Here is a 20,183-nt window from a genome sequence, read left to right on the forward strand (position 1 = left end):
CCGTATATTGCCACCATGTTATATTGTATTGCCGTATATTGCCACCATGTTATATTGTATTGCCTTACAATCGACATTACGATGCCGTTGTTTTGACTAGCTTTTCAAATTTAATGAACACTGGGTTGTAACACGTCACAAGTCCAGAAACCCGCCGCACTTTGCCCACTTTCTGACAAGGGATTTGACAAAATTAAACATGCAGTTGTCATGAACATATGCTAAGGATGAAAAAATGAAAAAAAAATTTTTTTTGGCTAGTTTCGCTCAGAATTCATGTTTTGGGGGTTGTATATGAATGAATGCATGTTTATAAGTATCATGACACAAAATTCAAGTCAATTTGACTTAATTTGGCTAATTTAGAGCAATATTAAAAAATCTCGCCCATGGGCGACAATACTTACTTTTGCTCAAAATACATGGCAATGTGTCTTTTTTCAGAGTTTTCCCCAATGCCAATGTGACTCGACTCGGGAGCTGGGGTAACTTCAATTCTACGTACTCACAGTAGGTTTCTTCAAGTGTTTGCTTGTGAATGTGGTTTCTCGACATGATGTCCGATGCTGTAGCCCATTTTGATTATATGTTCCCATAATTATCACTTTCACAATTGACTTGCCCTTGCATGTGTTTTTGATGGTTGCCACCTGCTGGATACGTAACCATTTTCGCGAACACCCGGTACCATAACAAGCTGATAGTGATTCATAAACACATTGGTGATACAGTCGGAAACATACTGTCAACTGTGCCTTCCGTAGAGATGTTGCTTCACTAAGGAAATATTTACCTTTCTTAAGAGCCGATGAATTTCAGCGATTCCTTGTTTTCTACAATTGGTTCTTGTGCCACCAGTGGGGCAGGAGATGTGATAACTTTTTCGCGAACAGCTGACATCATAACTATGTATCCATGACTACACGATTGTCACAAAGTCGAAATCGGGCACTGGGCTTCACTTTTAGTAAAGATGTTTCATGGTTCATGGAAATGATTTTCTTTCTTTAATTTTTCCAGAACCTATCTGCTGGATTTCAATGACCCCTTGTTCACTACAATCGGTTCCAAGTTCATCAAGGCCGTATGTGTCACTGAAATTATTATTGGTTTCGATCTTGTTCATAGCGAGTGAGTTTTGTTTTACGCAGCTTTTGGCAATATTCCAGCAATATCGCGGGGGACACCAGAAATGGGCTTCACACATTGTACCCATGTGGGGAATCGAACCCGGGCCTTTGGCGTGACGAGCGAACGCTTTAACAATTAGGCTATCCCACCGCCCGATCTTGTTCATATGTGGTACTCATGTGACGAAGTTAAAGCAGTATTTATGTTTGGCCATCAATGTGCTGCTTTTTCAAAATGCAGATCCAGATACATATTTCGAGCTGTCGTGTTTAGGGCCACTAACCTCCGTGGTCAGGCTAGGAGCTTGTGGTTCGAATCCCTGTTCGCAACGATGTTTCTAGGTTCGTCAGCACCATAACGCCGGCATAGTTTACACCGCATGAAGCTGACACGTGGTGATATAGCTCGAATAATGTTATGATAGTCCTTAAACCGAACACACTCACAACCTGATTCGACTATAGATATTACCAGTTTAGACTATATTGATATTACCAGATTATACCGTATGATATTTTCTTACGCACCGCAACAAGGTCGTGGTACCAGTCTTTTTGTCCTGCTTATTCACAGATGGAGGTCGAGTTTGGCATTGATCATATCTACAACGCGGATAGTTTCAACGAGATGACGCCAGCTTCGAGGTGAGTTTGTGTGCATGTGAGTGTTGTAGGCCGGCTCTGTGATGTCATAGATATACCGTCTGCCTGGAGAGCAGAACGTCGATGGTTCGATTCCCTGCGTCATACTAAAAGACGTTAAATGTGGTACTCCTTGTTACCCAGCCTCAAAGAGTGGTCGCCTAACAGGCAGTGGATGAGTGAGGTATCCAAGTTACCAACTATACCACTCACAATTACCATAGTTAAACTGTCAAGCCATGTACCAGAATATTGAAACTTTTTTGAACGGCATATCTAGTACTAGATTGTGTTTGTTTCAGCGACCCAGCGTACTTGGCCTCGGCGGCACGAGGGGTGTATAACGCCATGGTTGCTGGAGATTCCCAGGCTATTTGGTGAGGGTAATAGTAAATATAAATAACAACTACTTGCACACCGCACAAGTGTTATCGCTTTAATTATTATGTTTGCATGTTTCAGTTACAATATTTCCTCTCATCTCTGTATTCTGAAGTCACCTCAGGAGAAATCGGACGTCACACCTTCCAGTCGAACGTTTGAAGCATCAAGTTACGTCGAGTCATATTGCTAGGCTCTCGCTCAAGGAATGTCACAAAGCAACTGTAGCTCTGTTCAGTACCCAAACTTTAAGATATCAGTTTGTGACACGTGGCTTTAAGATTGTTCTGTACAAATACTCCCTGTAAGTTCCTAGTGTGATATTTAGAGAAGAAAATGGCCTTATGTGTTGACGTATGTAATGGTTATGTGCTGACCTCAAACATACATTTTCTATTGATGGTATTGTGATATTTAGAGAAGAAAATGGCCTTATGTGTTGACGTATATAATGTTATGTGCTGACCTCAAACATACATTTTCTATTGATGGTATTGTGATATTTAGAGAAGAAAATGGCCTTATGTGTTGACGTTATGTGCTGACATCACATATACATTTTCTATTGATGATATATATATATAAGAATCTACCAGTACCGAATTAGTGTTTACAACGTACATCACAGGAGCATGGATCGGATCGCAAAGACCGTCTTAATACAGTAGACTGAACTGGCCTTGCAATAATAGACCTAGTCTGTCTCACAGTCCCTGAACCACATTATTTTCCCAACTGCCAAGCCTTCTCTGCAATGCTAAAGCCCTAAATAAAGCAAGTTTAGATTTCCTCAGGTTCTGAATCTCTGGTCTCCCTTGGGCTCCTTTTCAATGTAAATGGACTTTTTTGTTACTATCAAAATGATATAAACTGAACATCATTGAACATAATACCACCTGTATTAGTTTGGATTTCGAAGAGCATAAATGAGCAATCGGTGTAAATTTTGCATACTTTTGTAGTCCAATGATTGGTAAAGAAAAGAAACAAGAACCAATCCAGCAAAACAGTGAAGTTTTAATTCAGCTGACCATGAAAGAAAGATGGAGTCAAATTGGAAAGTCAGTAACGTGTGTGACCACCGTTAGCAGCAACACAAGCTGTGCAACGTCTCCTCATTGAACTGATAAGTCTCTGAATAATGTTTTGAGGCAATGCATTCCACTCTTGTTGCAAGGCATTCTCAAGTTCCCCAAGGTTGTTGATCTGTAGGGGACGTGAGAGGCGTTGACCGATGTAATCCCACAATGGGAGACAAATCTGGTGACAATGCAGGCCATGGAAGTAGAGGAATGTTGTTGTTTGCCAGAAACTGTGTTGCAACACGTGCCGTGTGCGCTCGAGCATTGTCCTGCTGGAATGTGTGCAGATCTTGATGTTGGTTAAAGAAGGGAACGACGTTGTTCTGTAGAATGGTGTCACGGTAGTAAAGGGCATTCACTTTGCCACGACAAACTACCAGAGCGGTTTTGTGATGATAACTGATCGCTCCCACACCATAATGCTGCCTCCACCTCATCGATCTCTTTGCACAACACAGTCCTGATGGTAACGTTCTCCCCGTCGACGCCATACCCGTAGACGCCCGTCAGCATTTCGCAAGTGAAAACGTGACTCGTCGGAGAACACAACACCATGCCAACGTCGTAACAACCACAAACGATGCTGTTCAGCCCATCGTCGGCGTTCACGGCGATGTCTATCAGTCAGGATGGGTCCAACATAAGGGCGTCGACACCGTTATCCTGCCGCACGGAGACGGCGTCGGACGGTGGAAGCACTGATCAAACCACGTCCGCCTTGGACAGCGTTGGCGGTTCTGGCAGCCGGCAACGTACGATCCCGAATATGGCGCCGAGCAATGTCTCGATCTTGGCGAGGGGTGGTAACACGTGCCTGGCCAGAACGTTGGAGATCCCTGGTGGTTCCTGTTTGTTGGTACCTGTTGGCAAGTCTTATGATGGTGGAATGATGGCAACCAAAACGTCTGGCAATAATCCTGCTTGATGTGCCAACCTTTAACATGCCCAACTCACGTTCTCGTTCCTCTGGTGACAATCTTGGCATTGCAAACTAAACTTTACTTGCGGAGTTACAGCTAAAATGAGAACGGTTTTTTGCCGACGGTCATTTATACCCCTAATCAGCATTTTTTACGCATGCAATTTGTGCTTTTCGTGTGTGTTGTGCATGAATTTTGTTGTTGTCATGTGATGTGTCCCATGATGTGTTCGGGATATCCGTTCTTTACTGTGCAGCATTATTTATTGTCTTTTGTGTTATTAACAACATTTCCAACGTTCATTTTCACTCTCAAAACAATCCTATTACCATATTTCAAAATTTACAGGTGGTGCGTTTTCAATGATGTTCAGTATATATTTAGAGACTCTGTAATTGAAGAGTATGTGACCATAAATATCTATTGCATTGATGTATTTAACCTACAACAGCATTGGTTGACGACAACTTATTAAACGTCATACCATCACCACCATGCCCTTCATACGATCAACCTTCAAATCAAAACTCCATTACACGGCAAACTCCATCATACAATCACAGTCACGGGTCCATTATGCACAGGTATCAGACCATGACACATGCCATAACAATCATACCAATCATGTTATCACACTTTCGTGCCAACACACCAGTCTTGATTGTCATACCATAACACGACAATGCCAGCACAACTTCACCGACAATATACAATTACCCAGTACACCACCATTCCATAACTGATCACACTCATAGCAGACTTGGTCTCGTCTCTATAGGGCTGAGATAATGCCGATGAAACTCAACTCAACTCAACACAATCCATTACACATTCACACCATTGTACCTGTCAGGACAGAACAGAACTTTTATTACGCTCTGGCCTGAATACTCGGCATAAGAGGTACAAATATACAGTTATGAATACATGGGATGGCGGGATGGTTTACATGGAAGACTCTACAGTTTTCATGATAGTACTACAAAATATACACAGTTGTTTTGAAACACTACTTCGTTTACAGTTAAACAATTAGTTAAATCTAAAAACATTGGGTTTTTTAACATAATGGTTTGGGATATAAGTTTTCCGATGATGTTTGAGGAAAGGGCAGAGAAAAATGTAATGAAATTCATCGCCAACATCACACGTGTCGCAGAGGTTACACATTCTTTCTTCGGGTGGAATTTTGTGCCACCTACCTACTTCTATAGGTAAACGATGGCAGGAAGTTCTAGACAAGAGAAATATAAGAGCCAAGGAGAAAGGGATATACATGTATGTCAGATATTTTTCAAGGGCAAGTTCAGATTTCAATACGAGGTACATGGTAGCCTTAGAAGAATTGGAAATCTCTGCGCGCCATGTTTGGGTTGCTATATCATGTAACCGTAAGGAGATAATAGTTTTAATTTCGTTGGGAAAGACAGCATGTTGGCTTAACCAGTAGAAGCTATAGCCAGTTTAATTAAAAACGGCATAATATAACATTACAATCCTCATACAATCACTTGAGTTGAATATTTGTTTATGGGAATTGGAAGAATGATTAAAGAGCAAATACAACAGAAAGTTCCATTGTCCTTGTTGCTGACAGAACGTTCAGAGTGTATCCCATGCTGTTAGTAAATGAATTAAACAAATATCGTTGTGCTTGAACAAAGTTAAAAATAAGAACTTGAGATTCATTTCAATTTAAAGCCCCTTATGTGTTGAGGGAATGAGGCGCATTGCCTCGACGGAGGAATATAATCCTCTCTGCCTTATTAAAATGCAGCCAGCACAAAGAAATGAGGAGATGGCCATAACGACGAAATGATCATTAGGTAGTACACTGAATTAAAACATGAAATTGGACTATTACGAAACGGCGGCTAAATTCACTGTAGCACAGCATAATAACCAGGTCCAGGGGTGTCCCACATGTCTATGGCGCCGGAATTCGATGTCGAGCATGGAGTTCCTTTAGCAACGATCGTTGCAGATTCGCCTAGATAATGATTCTTGCTTAGAAAGCACCGTACTCATGCTCGTGAGCGCATGTACGGGGTAACAGTCAGCAGGCTGACTTACATGATACCGATAGTAAATGCCGTTAAGAGACCAGCTGCAGTCTATTTTTATGACCTCGAGTGATTAGTTTCATCCCGATCCTTCGTTACTGCTCGGCGAAATGTATTGCGTATACAGGAAGCAAACAAATCAGTTGGTGCGGAGTCTCACGCCAGAATCAGCCATAATGTGTGATTGACTTCAACCAACGTCACATCAGTCAAGTAGACTTACTCCCACCACTGCTGCAAAGCTTACGCACCGAGTGACATCGGGGGAACGTGATATTACACCATGGCGGTATTTTATCTCTGGTAATGGGAGTTGTGTATTTGCGAATTTCACGCTTGTACGTTTGTAAAGAGGGTTTCTTTATTCATGAATACGTGTATTCTTTATCGAGAACGTTTATGTACTTTTTCGCGTGACGGTGTGTGGAAATTGATCTTAAATCCGTGTTCACTTAAATGACACGGAAAAAAGTAGTTTATATGAAAACCAGTATGGAAGACATTTCCTGCAATATTTTTACGAAGGGTTTTGTGTGTTTCATGGTGTACGATCTTAACCTGCAGAATGTTTCGGTGGAGTTGGAGGAGACATATAACCTAGGTATTCCTAGATGAATGAATCAATATGTGTCTGTCGTGATGGGGATTTCGCTAAAGTGGGCAACATCTAAGACCTGCATCACCTCAGACCCTCCTCCTCCTGACTGACTGACTGACTGACTGACGGACGGACTGACGGACAGACTGACGGACTGACGGACGGACGGACGGACGGACTAGTTCACTGACTCACTGACTCACAGACTCACTCGCAGTGTATAGAAGATCTTTCCAAATCCCAATGCACCAGTTCCTTTATGTGCATTGCTCCTTGGAACAAGGATATATTGATTACGATCTGCTGTATAATTCATCTAATATAGTGCCTCTTATCAACTTTACACATCATACTTCAATATGAGCGATCAAAGTAATCAATAAATGAAAAGTGCTATTTTCCTTAACTACCTTAAACAGGTCTATAAGCCAAATCAGTAGAGTGTGGGCGTGTTGTTTTACACCATATGCAGCCCCCTTTCAGCTATATTATGGTAACCAATAGAGCATCGCCTCCAAGTTAGGTGAACCAGTCACTGATGTCATGAGCAACGACCAACAACTTCCACTGTACTGAACAGGTAAGGAAAACGTGATCATCTAACACACGCATGCCGTGTTACAGGGCACATTGTGTCTGTGGGGAAGGTTTCCTCGCTACTGCCAAAAGGTCAACGTTCCAAATATTTGATGTTTCTACACACGTGGTCGTTATGGATGAAAGTGCAGTAAGCGCTTGCAAGGACTTGTGTTATTGTGCTAACGATAATCGTTGCCATTCTGTTTTTCACGAAGTAGAACACTGGGTTTTAACGCCCGACTTTCATCAGTGAAGCCTGTAGCTCCACCTCAGCTGAATTTCAAAGGACCAGCTCGGCGATCTGGATCGGGTCGGTGTGACTTCTTCGTCAGTGGGAATGCGTGCTCACAGTCACACACAACCGAATCTATGCATAACCAAACATGAACTCTATATTGACACTAACTACATGGCCTACTATTGTGATAACTCTATTTTTATCTAATATAACCGGGCGGTGGGGTATGCTAGTGTTTAGGGTGTTCGCTCATCATGCCGAAGACCCGGACACAATGTGTGAAGCCCATTTCTGATGTCCCCCGCCCTGATATTGCCGAGATACTGCTACAATCGGCGTAAAACTAAACTCGCTCACTCAATCACACGAATATAACCAATCCCCACAGCCAACCTTTTCACTACGAATGTTTAGGTTATCAATAGCCAATCTGGTCATCACAAACACCCAGTTCACTTAGTCACTAACATCTGATCTATTCTTCACAAACATCCCACTCACTTTATTACCAATCGCCAATTCATCTGTTCATCACAAAAAAATAGTCCTCTACAAATGCAATATCCGATTTCTTCATTACAAAAATCTGGCTCACTTCATCACAATCGCCAATCCTTTCATCACTTACAATCACTTCTCTACAAAGCAATAACCAAACATTAATTCACAAACATATAACCAGGTTTTACATCACAAACACCTTGTATTTACACAATCGAAGGCTTTGGATCCATATGTCACCAATACCCGGATCTCTCTATTAACCAATGTGCATTATTATTGTTGTATTGAATTAAACCGGATGGCATTGCCGATCAGCTTCATTACGTGTACAAGTATCAACACAAATGTATCATTTACTCAATCAACTCGCGTCACGAACAAATTGTTTATCTTAGAATGCTGACGTGGGGTCAGCTGTGGTTACGTGTTATGGAGTTCTTGTGTTTCCAAATGTGGGATCGCTGAACATTTTTAATGGACAGGCGTTGTGTTCGTGAGTTTGTGGATAATGTAGGGGAGTTTATGAAAGCCAGGGTTTTGCTGGTAACTAAGTGGATGAGATCTTAATGGATGTGGATTATGAGTTACGATAAGGTCAGTTGAAGCTGGGTGTTGGAAGGGTGTATAGTTGGGAATAGGGGGAGGTTGTACCTTGGGGTAGAGGGGTGGGAAGAAGGGGGTAGTGGGGACTGGTGTTTCACTCTACGGGCATAATGGTTGTATACATCTGAATCATATCACTTCCATCACTAATTATCATAATAATGTATCTCAGGTACATCTCTACAATTCATCTTCGCACACAATCCAGAGGCACATTTAGATGCTACATGAATAGAAATCTTTGAGAGAAATTACGAAAGGCTATATATGCCTACACAAACAACGGTTATAAGACTGTTTCACATCAGGATGTATTTCAGTTAGGTTTGTTTTGACATCCTGGAATTAAACAGCATGCGATCAACAGTGGTTTAAGCTTGTTTATTTAAGAAGCGTTAATGCACATCTATTCACCAACAAATGAATATGTTGAGACGCTGCGTTATCTATTCACAGCGCCAATGAGGCTTCTAGACTGAGACTGAGCAGATCAATGGGCAGTTGACCAGAAACCCGAACGTTCTATATCTGTCTTTTATGTCTTTGATTCGATGATATGACAAGCATGAATGTAAGGAGATGAAAATACTATCCAGACGACAACTAAGAGGTGCATAGAAATTGTCGGCATGATTAAACGTCCAGAAACACGTAGCTGTGTCCTAAATTGGATTATGTTGACAGCACAGACACAATAAGAAAATATGAAGATGTCCAAGGTTTCTGTTTAGTCATCAAATTGATCTATCTTGGCAATCGATGTGCGAGTGTTGTGTTTATATAGCTTAATTAATTCAGCTTAACAAGACAACTGGTCAGCCTAGATGTGATCGATAACTTGACAATATCGTTGCTTGCAAATATCTGAACGTGAGGTTCATACATATTAACGCGACCTCCTGTCAAGGTGATACATATTACTGCTGAATATTGGTCTTGACCGTGCCAGATATGGCAGCTGTATTACATGAGGAGGTAGGGGGCGCTATATTGCTTTTCATTTGCCTAGTCTCTGAAAACATTGTATGGCCACAACCCTGATTGATTCCTGTGAAACATGTCTTGAATTAGTGATAACTGGTAACACGGATTTTCCAGTTAATCGACGATAAGACAAATTACACAAGCATGATCATTCAGACATCAGATCCCTGTTAACCGGCTTTGAAGTGCATTGACACCATTGGTGACAAAGAAAAAACACTTACACCAGAAAAACTCATGCAATTAGCCCAGTCGCTGAGCCCCACAATACAAACCCTCACAATAACAACACCATCCGAACAGATATATAAATATACAGTGATCAACGCAAACATCACAACATGAAAAGTCGACATGCACATCGATATCACCATCAACAATAACTAACACAAACATCACATCCGGATAAACACCACTAACAGTAGAAAAACTAGAATCGACTAATTGCAAAACGCAAAACATGGAAACATCAACACAAACACCACCTACACCACGTCGTAAACAACGTTGTAAACATAACAATTATCAACACCACGAAACTTAAAAGCAACATCATTACAAAAAAAGACAAACTTGACATTTGTCATCACTGTTGTAACTGATAACTTATCGAGGTCTTGAATGTTCTAACCTTGTCAAACATCTTCAGAAGAAAAGGCGCCTTTTGAAATGTTTGCAGAGTGAAAGAGAAACTAACATGTAAACACGAAAAGCTGGAGCTGCTTGAATAATGGTCGACATAATGAGGAAGGTAACTATTTAAAACTATTCACATACAGCCGTGTTTAGAACGAAAACCACATCCACAACAACCACAAAGACTCCAACAAGAGATAGACAAATGCATTGTGTACCGAGAAGATCGGTACCAACACACACAACCCACAGCAGCACCTACAACAACAACAACAACAACGCCAACAACAAAAACAAGTTAATAATAACGATCAAACAAGAAGAACACACACATCGTTTACATGCAGGTATGTGCACTCCATGACTTGACAAGTTCGCCCCTAAAGAACCATGCATCTCAAGGAGACGTCTTTGTCATCAAAGCCATAACCAATTCCTTTGACAGTTCTTTCAATACCATACGATTATTCGTCAACCGATCCTAACAAGATCGCATTCGTCATTCGCGGTCCAGTAAAACTGCAATGTTTTTAGTCGTCGTGCAACCAGATTCACTACAATTCCAGTAAGCTAATTCCTCTTCATTAGAATATCGAATACTTGTTTGAGCCTAAAACGCTCTATACAAAGGCACGTATGATAAATGAGTCAGTGACAGCTACATTACCATGGCACACTCCCAAAAGTGGCCCGGCAACTGCTGCAGCGCTAGGTATAGTATTTATGCACTGCCTTTATCACTAGTAAATCATGGCTTGTCCAGCCGAGAGAACAACAGGCTGTTTTATCTGGAGAGTTTATTGACCAAAACTATTATTTTCTTTTCCTGTAATCTGCTCGTTACAGATGTATATTGATTGTCTCTTGTGACTGTGCCAACTTGTTTTCACATCGAAGTGTTGGGTACTTCTAATAATTCATGATGGTTATACTCCAGATATGACATCATAAGCATCGGTCTGCGCAAGTTAGATGTGATGACATGCATCAAAGCGTCTATTCATCCGCCGCCGTTATTCGCCAGTTAAGAAAGGTTTGCATTGCTGAGGAGAATGTGTGGGACAACAACCATATAGGTTTCTTAAGCCTCGTTTCACTCACCCTCAAACGTGGTTATATGCTTGATGAATCTTGTCGATGATGGCGGGATTTTCTTGCGTTTTACATAATTACCGCCATAAAATGAGTTCGAATGACCAACAAGTCAGCCATCGTTCTGCGTTCGTGATAACTGGTATGAAGGAGCCTGCTTTGGTCTGTAAAAGGTACACACCTAGTGCCACTAGACCCCAGCAACTGGCACCACAGCACTTGATTCCCTGCGTTGGCGGAACTATGGATAATGGTAATTGGCAACAGTTGGAATGATCCGCTCTGATTGAGAATTTCTTGGAATACTCATCTTAACGGGACTAATGTAGATATAGCGGTTAGATACATTCATGACGTTATCTGATATTTACTTCCCTTCTATACCGCTTGAATAAAGAAAGTGGTTTTAACCTATTTCAGGAATCAGAATTGAACGTATTACGTAACGTATATATTGATTTAAGTCTTTCCGTTGAGAAGTATTGCCTTCGCAAATGCAGCAGTTGATAATAAGTGCCGAACTGTAGCACACACAGTTCTCAGATTATATGAATTCGCACTTGTTAATGGAGAGACGAAACTCTTTGGATCGCCTCGAGTTATTGTTAAGTGAGTTAACACCAACAGTTAATTTATTCATTGGAATAACTACTGAACATAGAAAAAATGAACCGGATCGTTTGAACTTGGGGATGACAAATCCGATACCTGAAATCGTCTTCTTCTCTTTTATTTACTACGGTTATGCTCGCCGGTCCTATTCATTTCAAGCAAAGCCTTGGTCGAAAGAGAAAAACAAATAAAAGTGCATCAATAGCAGACAAATTACTTCCGGCTTTGTATAAATCAGAGAAGAACAAAAATCAACACTGTCTGTTTTCACACTAAACCTGCAGGAAATTAGAAAATTTCAACTTTTCTGCTATTGAACAACGCACGAATTGTTATCATAAACTGACAATTAACTTCAGAACCACTGCTACTATAGATATATTTGATAAAAATGTAATGTGTAAAAGGTTTTTGGTATAGTCAATATTCAGCTTCAAGGCAATAATATATATATATAGCGTTGTACAAATCGAATCGACTTTCAGCAGTATTCGCTCTCCTAAATGATTATTTGATTTCATAAACGCTGAAGAATCGCGGTGTTTTATATCACCAATTCGAGGTCAATACGTGTTATGATAGCCTTAACTATTTGTAGAAAGCAAACAATTCTCCATATCTTATCGCTGAGTTTATCCACATTTGTCGGATAGCGTGTGCCACGTTTTCATTGGAGACATACTCGCAACTTGTCAGCTATTACTGATATACTTACATGTCAAAACCACCTTGATCGTCAATGCATCGTCAAATTGAATTGCATAATTCTTCCAAGATAACACCACGAAAGTTCACAATAACAACTTTTAATTTTATCAGAAAATGCGATTATGTGTTGTAGCTAGAATAGTAGACAGACAGTCACAAATCATTCGGTAGCTGGTTAATACACTGATTTGATTTAATCACTCAGTTAAAAAAAACTTTACTGTCTTCTACTTTGTTAAATATTAACAATAATACTTATTCTATTATATAACTTTAACCTACTGTACCTTAACTATGTGCTGTTACTCTTGCAAGTACCGACAAATCTATTTGGTAATTGAAAATGTCATACATGTGTGTATATCTTTGATGTTTTCGTTTTAATACAGCTGTTCATAGATTATGCCAATTCTGTAACTTTATTACAACGGCATGGTTTACCGTTTTGAAAAAGTATTAAGGCTGAACTAGAATGTATCTTGCGTTAATGCCCACTCTGGTATTGTACTAGATATCGTGTGTTGGGTGTGCTGTTCATGGTATTAAGGTGCTTCTAGCAATAATAGTAACACGCAATAAAACTTCATTGTATATATTTTATTATGGACTAATTATATATGATGATTTTGTGGGTGTCTAATAAATTTTGATTATTCACTCAGGCCTTGTATGTTGTATAGGTTGGTAATGTACATTTGTACCTCTCCAGAGCGAGCTGAGAGTACACTTATATGCATGTAAGAAATTTCTTGGAGTAAAATTTAATACTCCCAGTGTTATGGTTTATGGCGAAATTCCACTATATATTTACACTTCAATAAATATTGTCAAATATTGGTTAAAACATTTTGATATGCCTTCATATTGAATATATATACATGTCATGATATGATGATCACGTATGACAATAATGGAAAACAAACCTAGGTTACGGGGATGAGACAACTGCTCTCTAAAGTCGGTTTGGTAATGTATTAAATATTCATAAAGTTAACTCACAATGCAATTTTATCATGTCACTGACACAAAGATTGAAAGACATCTATATGCTGCAATCACGGACTGAATCTATGTCATTATCAAAAAAACGTTTTTATTATAATCTTTTCAAAACTCAGTAAAGAAGACTGCTTAACTAATATATCTGTTATAAAATTAGAATAGAGTTGTCTAGTCTCCGTTGCTCATCCCACCATCACCTTGTTGAAACGAGAAAAAAACAATTTGCAAACTATGTAACTTAAAATTGCTTGAAGACGAATACCACTTTTTACTTGTTTGTCCATTATACTTATCACTCAGAGAAAAATATATTCCATCCTGTTATTATAATTATCCGAACACTACTAGATTTTCACTATTGTTAACAAATTCAAATGTGAAAATACTTAAGGATTTATCAATGTTTATTTATTGTGCCTTCACTTGTAGGAATAATTTGAATAAATAAATAAATAACCACCCAGGATATGATTTAATATGAATGTATATGTTCTATGCACTATTTATATAGTATTAATATTGGATTGTACTATAGGCCCGTGGCCTCGTGAGTACTGGAATAATGGTTGATTCCTCTCTCATCTACGTTTATCGTACCCACGATTGAAACGATAGGATTTCTTACAGATGCAGTGAAGGTGTTTCACGTTAAAATTTCTGAGTCCATCCTCGACAAACCTTTTCCTTCTTTCCTGATGACGAGTCCAGACTGAGCCGGTTAAACCGAGTCGACATTTTGACGGAAAGGAAGATAAATACTTCCTGCAATCACTCATGTGGAAACTTCGAGTTCACAATACTTCTTTAATTTCGTTCGATCACTAGTGATGAATAAGGTGTTCATCGGGGGTGACATGTTCTTCCAGTCTGACAAACGATGGATAGCTGATGGCCCGACCCTCATGTATATTGTCGGAGGATTTTCCCCGACAGTGGTTGAAATAATTCATCACAACATACGTGCCATCTCGCTTCTGTTTGGCCAAAATCATACCATACAAAACGTATTCTGAACAAATGATAAATTTCGTTTTTAGTTAAACAACATTTGAAATTCTACACTTGACTTCACCAGTATAAGGTGTATCTCCCATATTTGAATCTTTAAAGATCCCCTGAGTGACAAAGTAGACTGGTTAGAATAATTATATATTATTAACCCAAGGTTATCATGTCATTGTAGTTCTGCCTGATAATATATCACTAACACCGTGGAACTGTCTGCGATTATATTAATGACATTTGTCTGTGGAAACAGATTCGACCGACGCCTGCATGTGATATGGGACGTGTCTGGCTTCGAACCACTTCAGCGAATTTGACACATTGGATAAGTTATGCGCTTTGGTTATTTCCGAATTAGTTCGGCTTGTTATTGGAAACCAGCAGATACATACGTCATTTTGTCAGGAAGATAGTCGTCGGACGCTGTTGAGGAAATGGCAGACGAAGCGGACGATAAATATGAACTTTTACTTCCTGCGACTGAAATGGTTTGCAGAGTAACACGATTTTAGTGTTCCAGTGCCCCAGTGATTGAGCGTACTCACACAAAGAAGGCATCACAGATACGCATATTAAATGGCAATAAAGAAAATATGTCATCATGAAGCTGTAACACTTGACCCAACCAATGCATCTGTAATCACCATGATAATATCTGCTCTAGTTTGTTACTTTAACTACTTCATCATCTGATGTCGATGTCAAGTCAACTGTCAACTGTCTCCTAGTATAGAATTATTCGTAACATTCAACATGTAATCCATTTTTTGCTAGAATAGCTGTCGCTCTGTTTTGCGAATACATCTTACCCCGTTCATGGCTGTGTTGTATGTCAGCCTTGTAAGGATGATTTCTTTGTTCCGTCATCTGCCGTCTACTCTCCTTTGTTATTCATGTCAACAATCCATAAGGCTGGTTTGTTCATGACGCTTTGCTTTTTACATGAAAAGCCCAAACGCTGTTACGTCACCATTCATTTTGTTAGCTTTCTTTGCTTTGTCAACAACCTCTACATACATTTTATATATACGTCTACCGTCGTTTTCGTCTAAGTTGTGTGCGTAGAATCAATCATAGTTCCACTTCCACTCTAATGAACAAATAATATTCATTAAATCAAATCATCAGGTGATCAGGAGGCAGTGCTGCAAGTCTTTGATGTGAATTGAAACACGACTGAACTTATAGTTTTAATAGCACTAGTTACGTGTTATAAACGAGAAGCAAAAACAATATGAAAGGGAAAATTGGGTTACACGTTTGCAATTGTTTGAACATTAAACCAAATGACTCGTACCGAGCGTCCTTGAATAGCTTCTCTGAAGCCTAATACCAGCTGTCAGAAACATAATGAAAACAGAATGCAGATTATATTTATCATTTGTTCTTATTAGACAAACTGTTTGTTGTATCACCCAGTGTCAATTAAACCTCTCTCATGTTCTAATTACGTAAATCTCCCGCACAACCCGGAGCTCAAACATTCCTGACAAAGCTACTTTATGTAACTTCAATCGATCTACTTTGAGTAAACAGTTCAATTTCTGATTTGGAGGTCAGCGCTCATTTATATTCTGCGCGTATTACCATGTGGGATAATGCAAGTGTTGGTGTCTGTAGGTTATTGGTGTTTATAACAGGTTGAACTATAGCATACAGAAGTAATGTTGTTTAGTTTAATTGTTAAGAGGCTTTTAATTCAAGATTGGGACAAATTTAGTTCAATGATATCCCTTTGCTCACCATTACATGATAATTGCACCGCATTACTGTCAGTTCGGGGGTAATTATGTAAAGTGGTTGATGTAAGTTATAACAGCTAGTTACAGTATCTCGTTTGCCTCTTAAGAGTGAGATGTTGCGATCTTGGCTATAATGTGCAGGCATGCATGCTTGTTGGGCTCCGCTATTATATTTTTGTACATATTCTACCGTGCCTTGATTTTGATCGGACAATCAGGGGTTTCAAACCCCAATAACATTATTCCAATAAATAGATGACTTTGACGGCCTTAACACTGTGTACGTACTTCACAAGGGAAACATCTAACCTACAATAGCATAGGTTGACGACCACCCATAAACGTCATACCATCACCGTCATACCCCGAATATGATTAATAATACCCTGCTCATCATTAAACGGCAGCTGCCGTCATACAATCACATTTACGAGTCCATCAGACCATGGCACAAACCATAACAGGCATACCCTTCCCGTTATCACACAATAGTGCCATCCCACCAGTCATGTAATACCGTAACACGATAATACCTGCACAACATCACGTCATCCCCCTACTATACAATTACCCATTACACAACCATTCCATTGCAGATCACACCAATTACACTTGCACACCTTCAAACCATTGCACCTATCCACCCATCACACACCTCACACCATTTCTCAAGTATCGTTGTGTTAAAAACCTTGCGATTCAAGTCTCTCGTGAATTAGGGGAATAAGGGGCGTTGTCCCCAAGGAGGAATATAATCCTCTCTTCCTTTTTAAAATACAGCCTGCACAAAGAAAACAGGAGAGGGTCATAATGACGACATAATCATTAGATAGCACAGTAAATGAAAACATGACATTGGAATATTACCAAACGGCGCCTAAATGCACTGTAGCACAACATAATAACCAGGTTCACAGGTGACCCACTTGTCTATGGCGCAAATATTCGATGTCAATCGTGGAGTTCCTTTGGCATGCCCAGATTCGCCAAGATAATGATTCTTGTTCAGACAGCACCATACCCATGGTGTGGTAAATTCACGCGTAAATTCACTGTAGCACAGCATAATAACCAGGCCCCACTTGTCTATGACCCAGAAATTCGATGTCAATCGTGGAGTTCCTTTGGCATGCCTGTAGCCTACGATCGTTGCAGATTCGCCCAGATAACGATTCTTGTTTAGACATCACCATATCCATGCTCGTTAGCATATGCACCGGGGTAACAGTCACCATACTGACTTACATGATACCGAGTGTAAATGCCGTTAAGAGACCAGTCTATGAATATGACCCCGAGGGACTCGTTCCATTCCGATTCTCCGTCACTGCTTGGCGAAATGTATTGCGTATACAGGAAGAAAACAAATCAATTGGTGCGGAGTCTCAAGCGAGAATCAGCCATAATGTGTGATTGACTGAAACCAACGCCACATCAGACAAGTAGACTTACTCTCACCATTGCTGCAAAGCTGATGCACCGAGTGACATCGGGGGAACGTGATATCGGAGACCACGGCGGTAGTTTATCTCTGGTAATGGGCGTTGTGTATTTGCGAATTTCACGCTTGTACGTTTGAAAAGAGGGTTTCTTTATTCATGAATACGTGTGTTCTTTATTGAGAACGTCCATGTAATTTTTCACGTGATGATGTGTAGAAATAGGTCTTAAATTGCGTATACAGGAAGAAAACAAATCAATTGGTGCGGAGTCTCACGCCAGAATCAGCCATAATGTGTGATTGACTGAAGCCAACGTCATATCAGTCAAGTAGACTTACTCCCACCATCATTGCGGCAAAGCTGATGCACTGAATGACATCGGGATAAGGTCATGACCCAGCGGGTACACAACGTTTAATCAACGTTGACTTTTGGTTGTTTGGTTGATCAACCTTTCATAAACGTTGATTCAACGTTTATCATGCGACCAAAGAAAATTAGTCGAGATTCGTTTAGTTGTCAACGTTGTGTCAACGTAAGGAATCAACGAAATGTCGACTAATTGTATCCTGGGTACATTTGTCACATATACATGTATTGGTAATAGGTATCCAACTTAGCAACTATCATTTCTGAACATTAATTTGATAAATGATCCAGATCGACCTAGGCCCAGATATAATCTAATATATTGTATGATTGTTCATCGGTCAACGGACGGAAATGTTACGTTAGTCGTAATTGAAAATTAAAAAAATCAATGATTTTAGGTATAAAGTCATCAGTTAGCTGAATTACATTAAATATCATATTTTCTCCCAAAACTGTCAAAATCTTAAAATTCCCGACAGTTTGCTGTCAAACACATGCCAGATGATGACATGTCGATCGCCTCGTTTGATCATATACGGACATGCGCACATTTATCGCGCGCGCAAAGGCAGTAGATCGTTGTCAGTTCGTCGTTTCACTTTGGCGAAGTTCACCGCAACATCGTTTTATTTCAATAGCTTCTCGGCATGCTGGTGTTTATTTGGTAAGTATTTCATTCATGTATAATGAACACGTAAGAATGTTGTTTATCTAGCATGTTAATGTAGCAGGAAACTCCGAGTTAGGGCTCATGTTTATCTCACAAGGTTACCGGTATGTCATGTACGTGTTTCTCAATTTCGTGGAAGCCCATGTTTTCCAAGAATTTGTTTTGTTATTTTTCAAAATATTTGCATGCATATATTTGGCATTTTATTATATAAAGCTATACGAAATCAAATAGAATCTATTCATATTATATATTATATCACATTATTATGAAAATATGTAGGTTTGAATAGATCTAGCAGTAAATTGTGCAATGAGCAGTGCACGCTCTGAACTCTGTCAGTGTATGTATATTAATTGTTGGTTTGCAAACCGAAACATGAGTCTCATTCAGACAATGACTTACTTTTCAGCCGATCCGAATTTTCTCGTGTGAAAGTGAAAAGAGACGCCACAAACAACTATGGTTACACTGAATGCCAATACCTTGTTTCATAAGAAAATGGTATTTATAAGGTAATTTTAATTTTAAACTTTAATAACATCGTATTTCTATATTTTATGGCGAGGTGTAGGCAGCATGTTGTTAACAAAGACGTCTGAGACTGCCCCTGTTTGATAAGGTCATAAATGATTCATAATTCATAGGCTCTCTGGTTACATCTTTATGTGTTCTTTGCGCTTATTCAGTGTAGTTTTGTAACGCACAATATGATTGTATAATATCAAGTCCCAACCAGACCGCCAAACTTTTCTAGCGGCAGAGCCTTGTTTTGAGATGTCCACTATTTCCAGAAATAAGTTTGTCAGAGCACGCTGTACGACAGAGCACGCTGCACGACGTATTTGCAAGGATTAGAAGGAGCGTAGTGTTGCAATATACAAGTGCTTAGATGTATCAAATAATACTGATAAATATTTATGCATCCAGTTGAATGAATTGGTCCCAAAATTCTGGACTGGTTATTGTACGAAGTTGCGCAATAGGACGGAACCCAGTCAGCAGGAAACGAGACTGTTGTGCAATCAATGTTTTGACGTCTTTGGGTGCGTGGGTTAGTGATGGTGATGGAGAATGGCGAAAGGAAATCTTTCTCAGATCATGCAACGAAAATTCACAATAAAATGTCTTGTGCATGTCTTTGTGAAGGGTGAAATTGTATATAATTTTATAAAACT

This window comes from Haliotis rubra, unplaced genomic scaffold (assembly GCF_003918875.1).
Source record: "Haliotis rubra isolate DU_JTF1 unplaced genomic scaffold, ASM391887v1 Scf10, whole genome shotgun sequence".
Taxonomy (NCBI): domain Eukaryota; kingdom Metazoa; phylum Mollusca; class Gastropoda; order Lepetellida; family Haliotidae; genus Haliotis; species Haliotis rubra.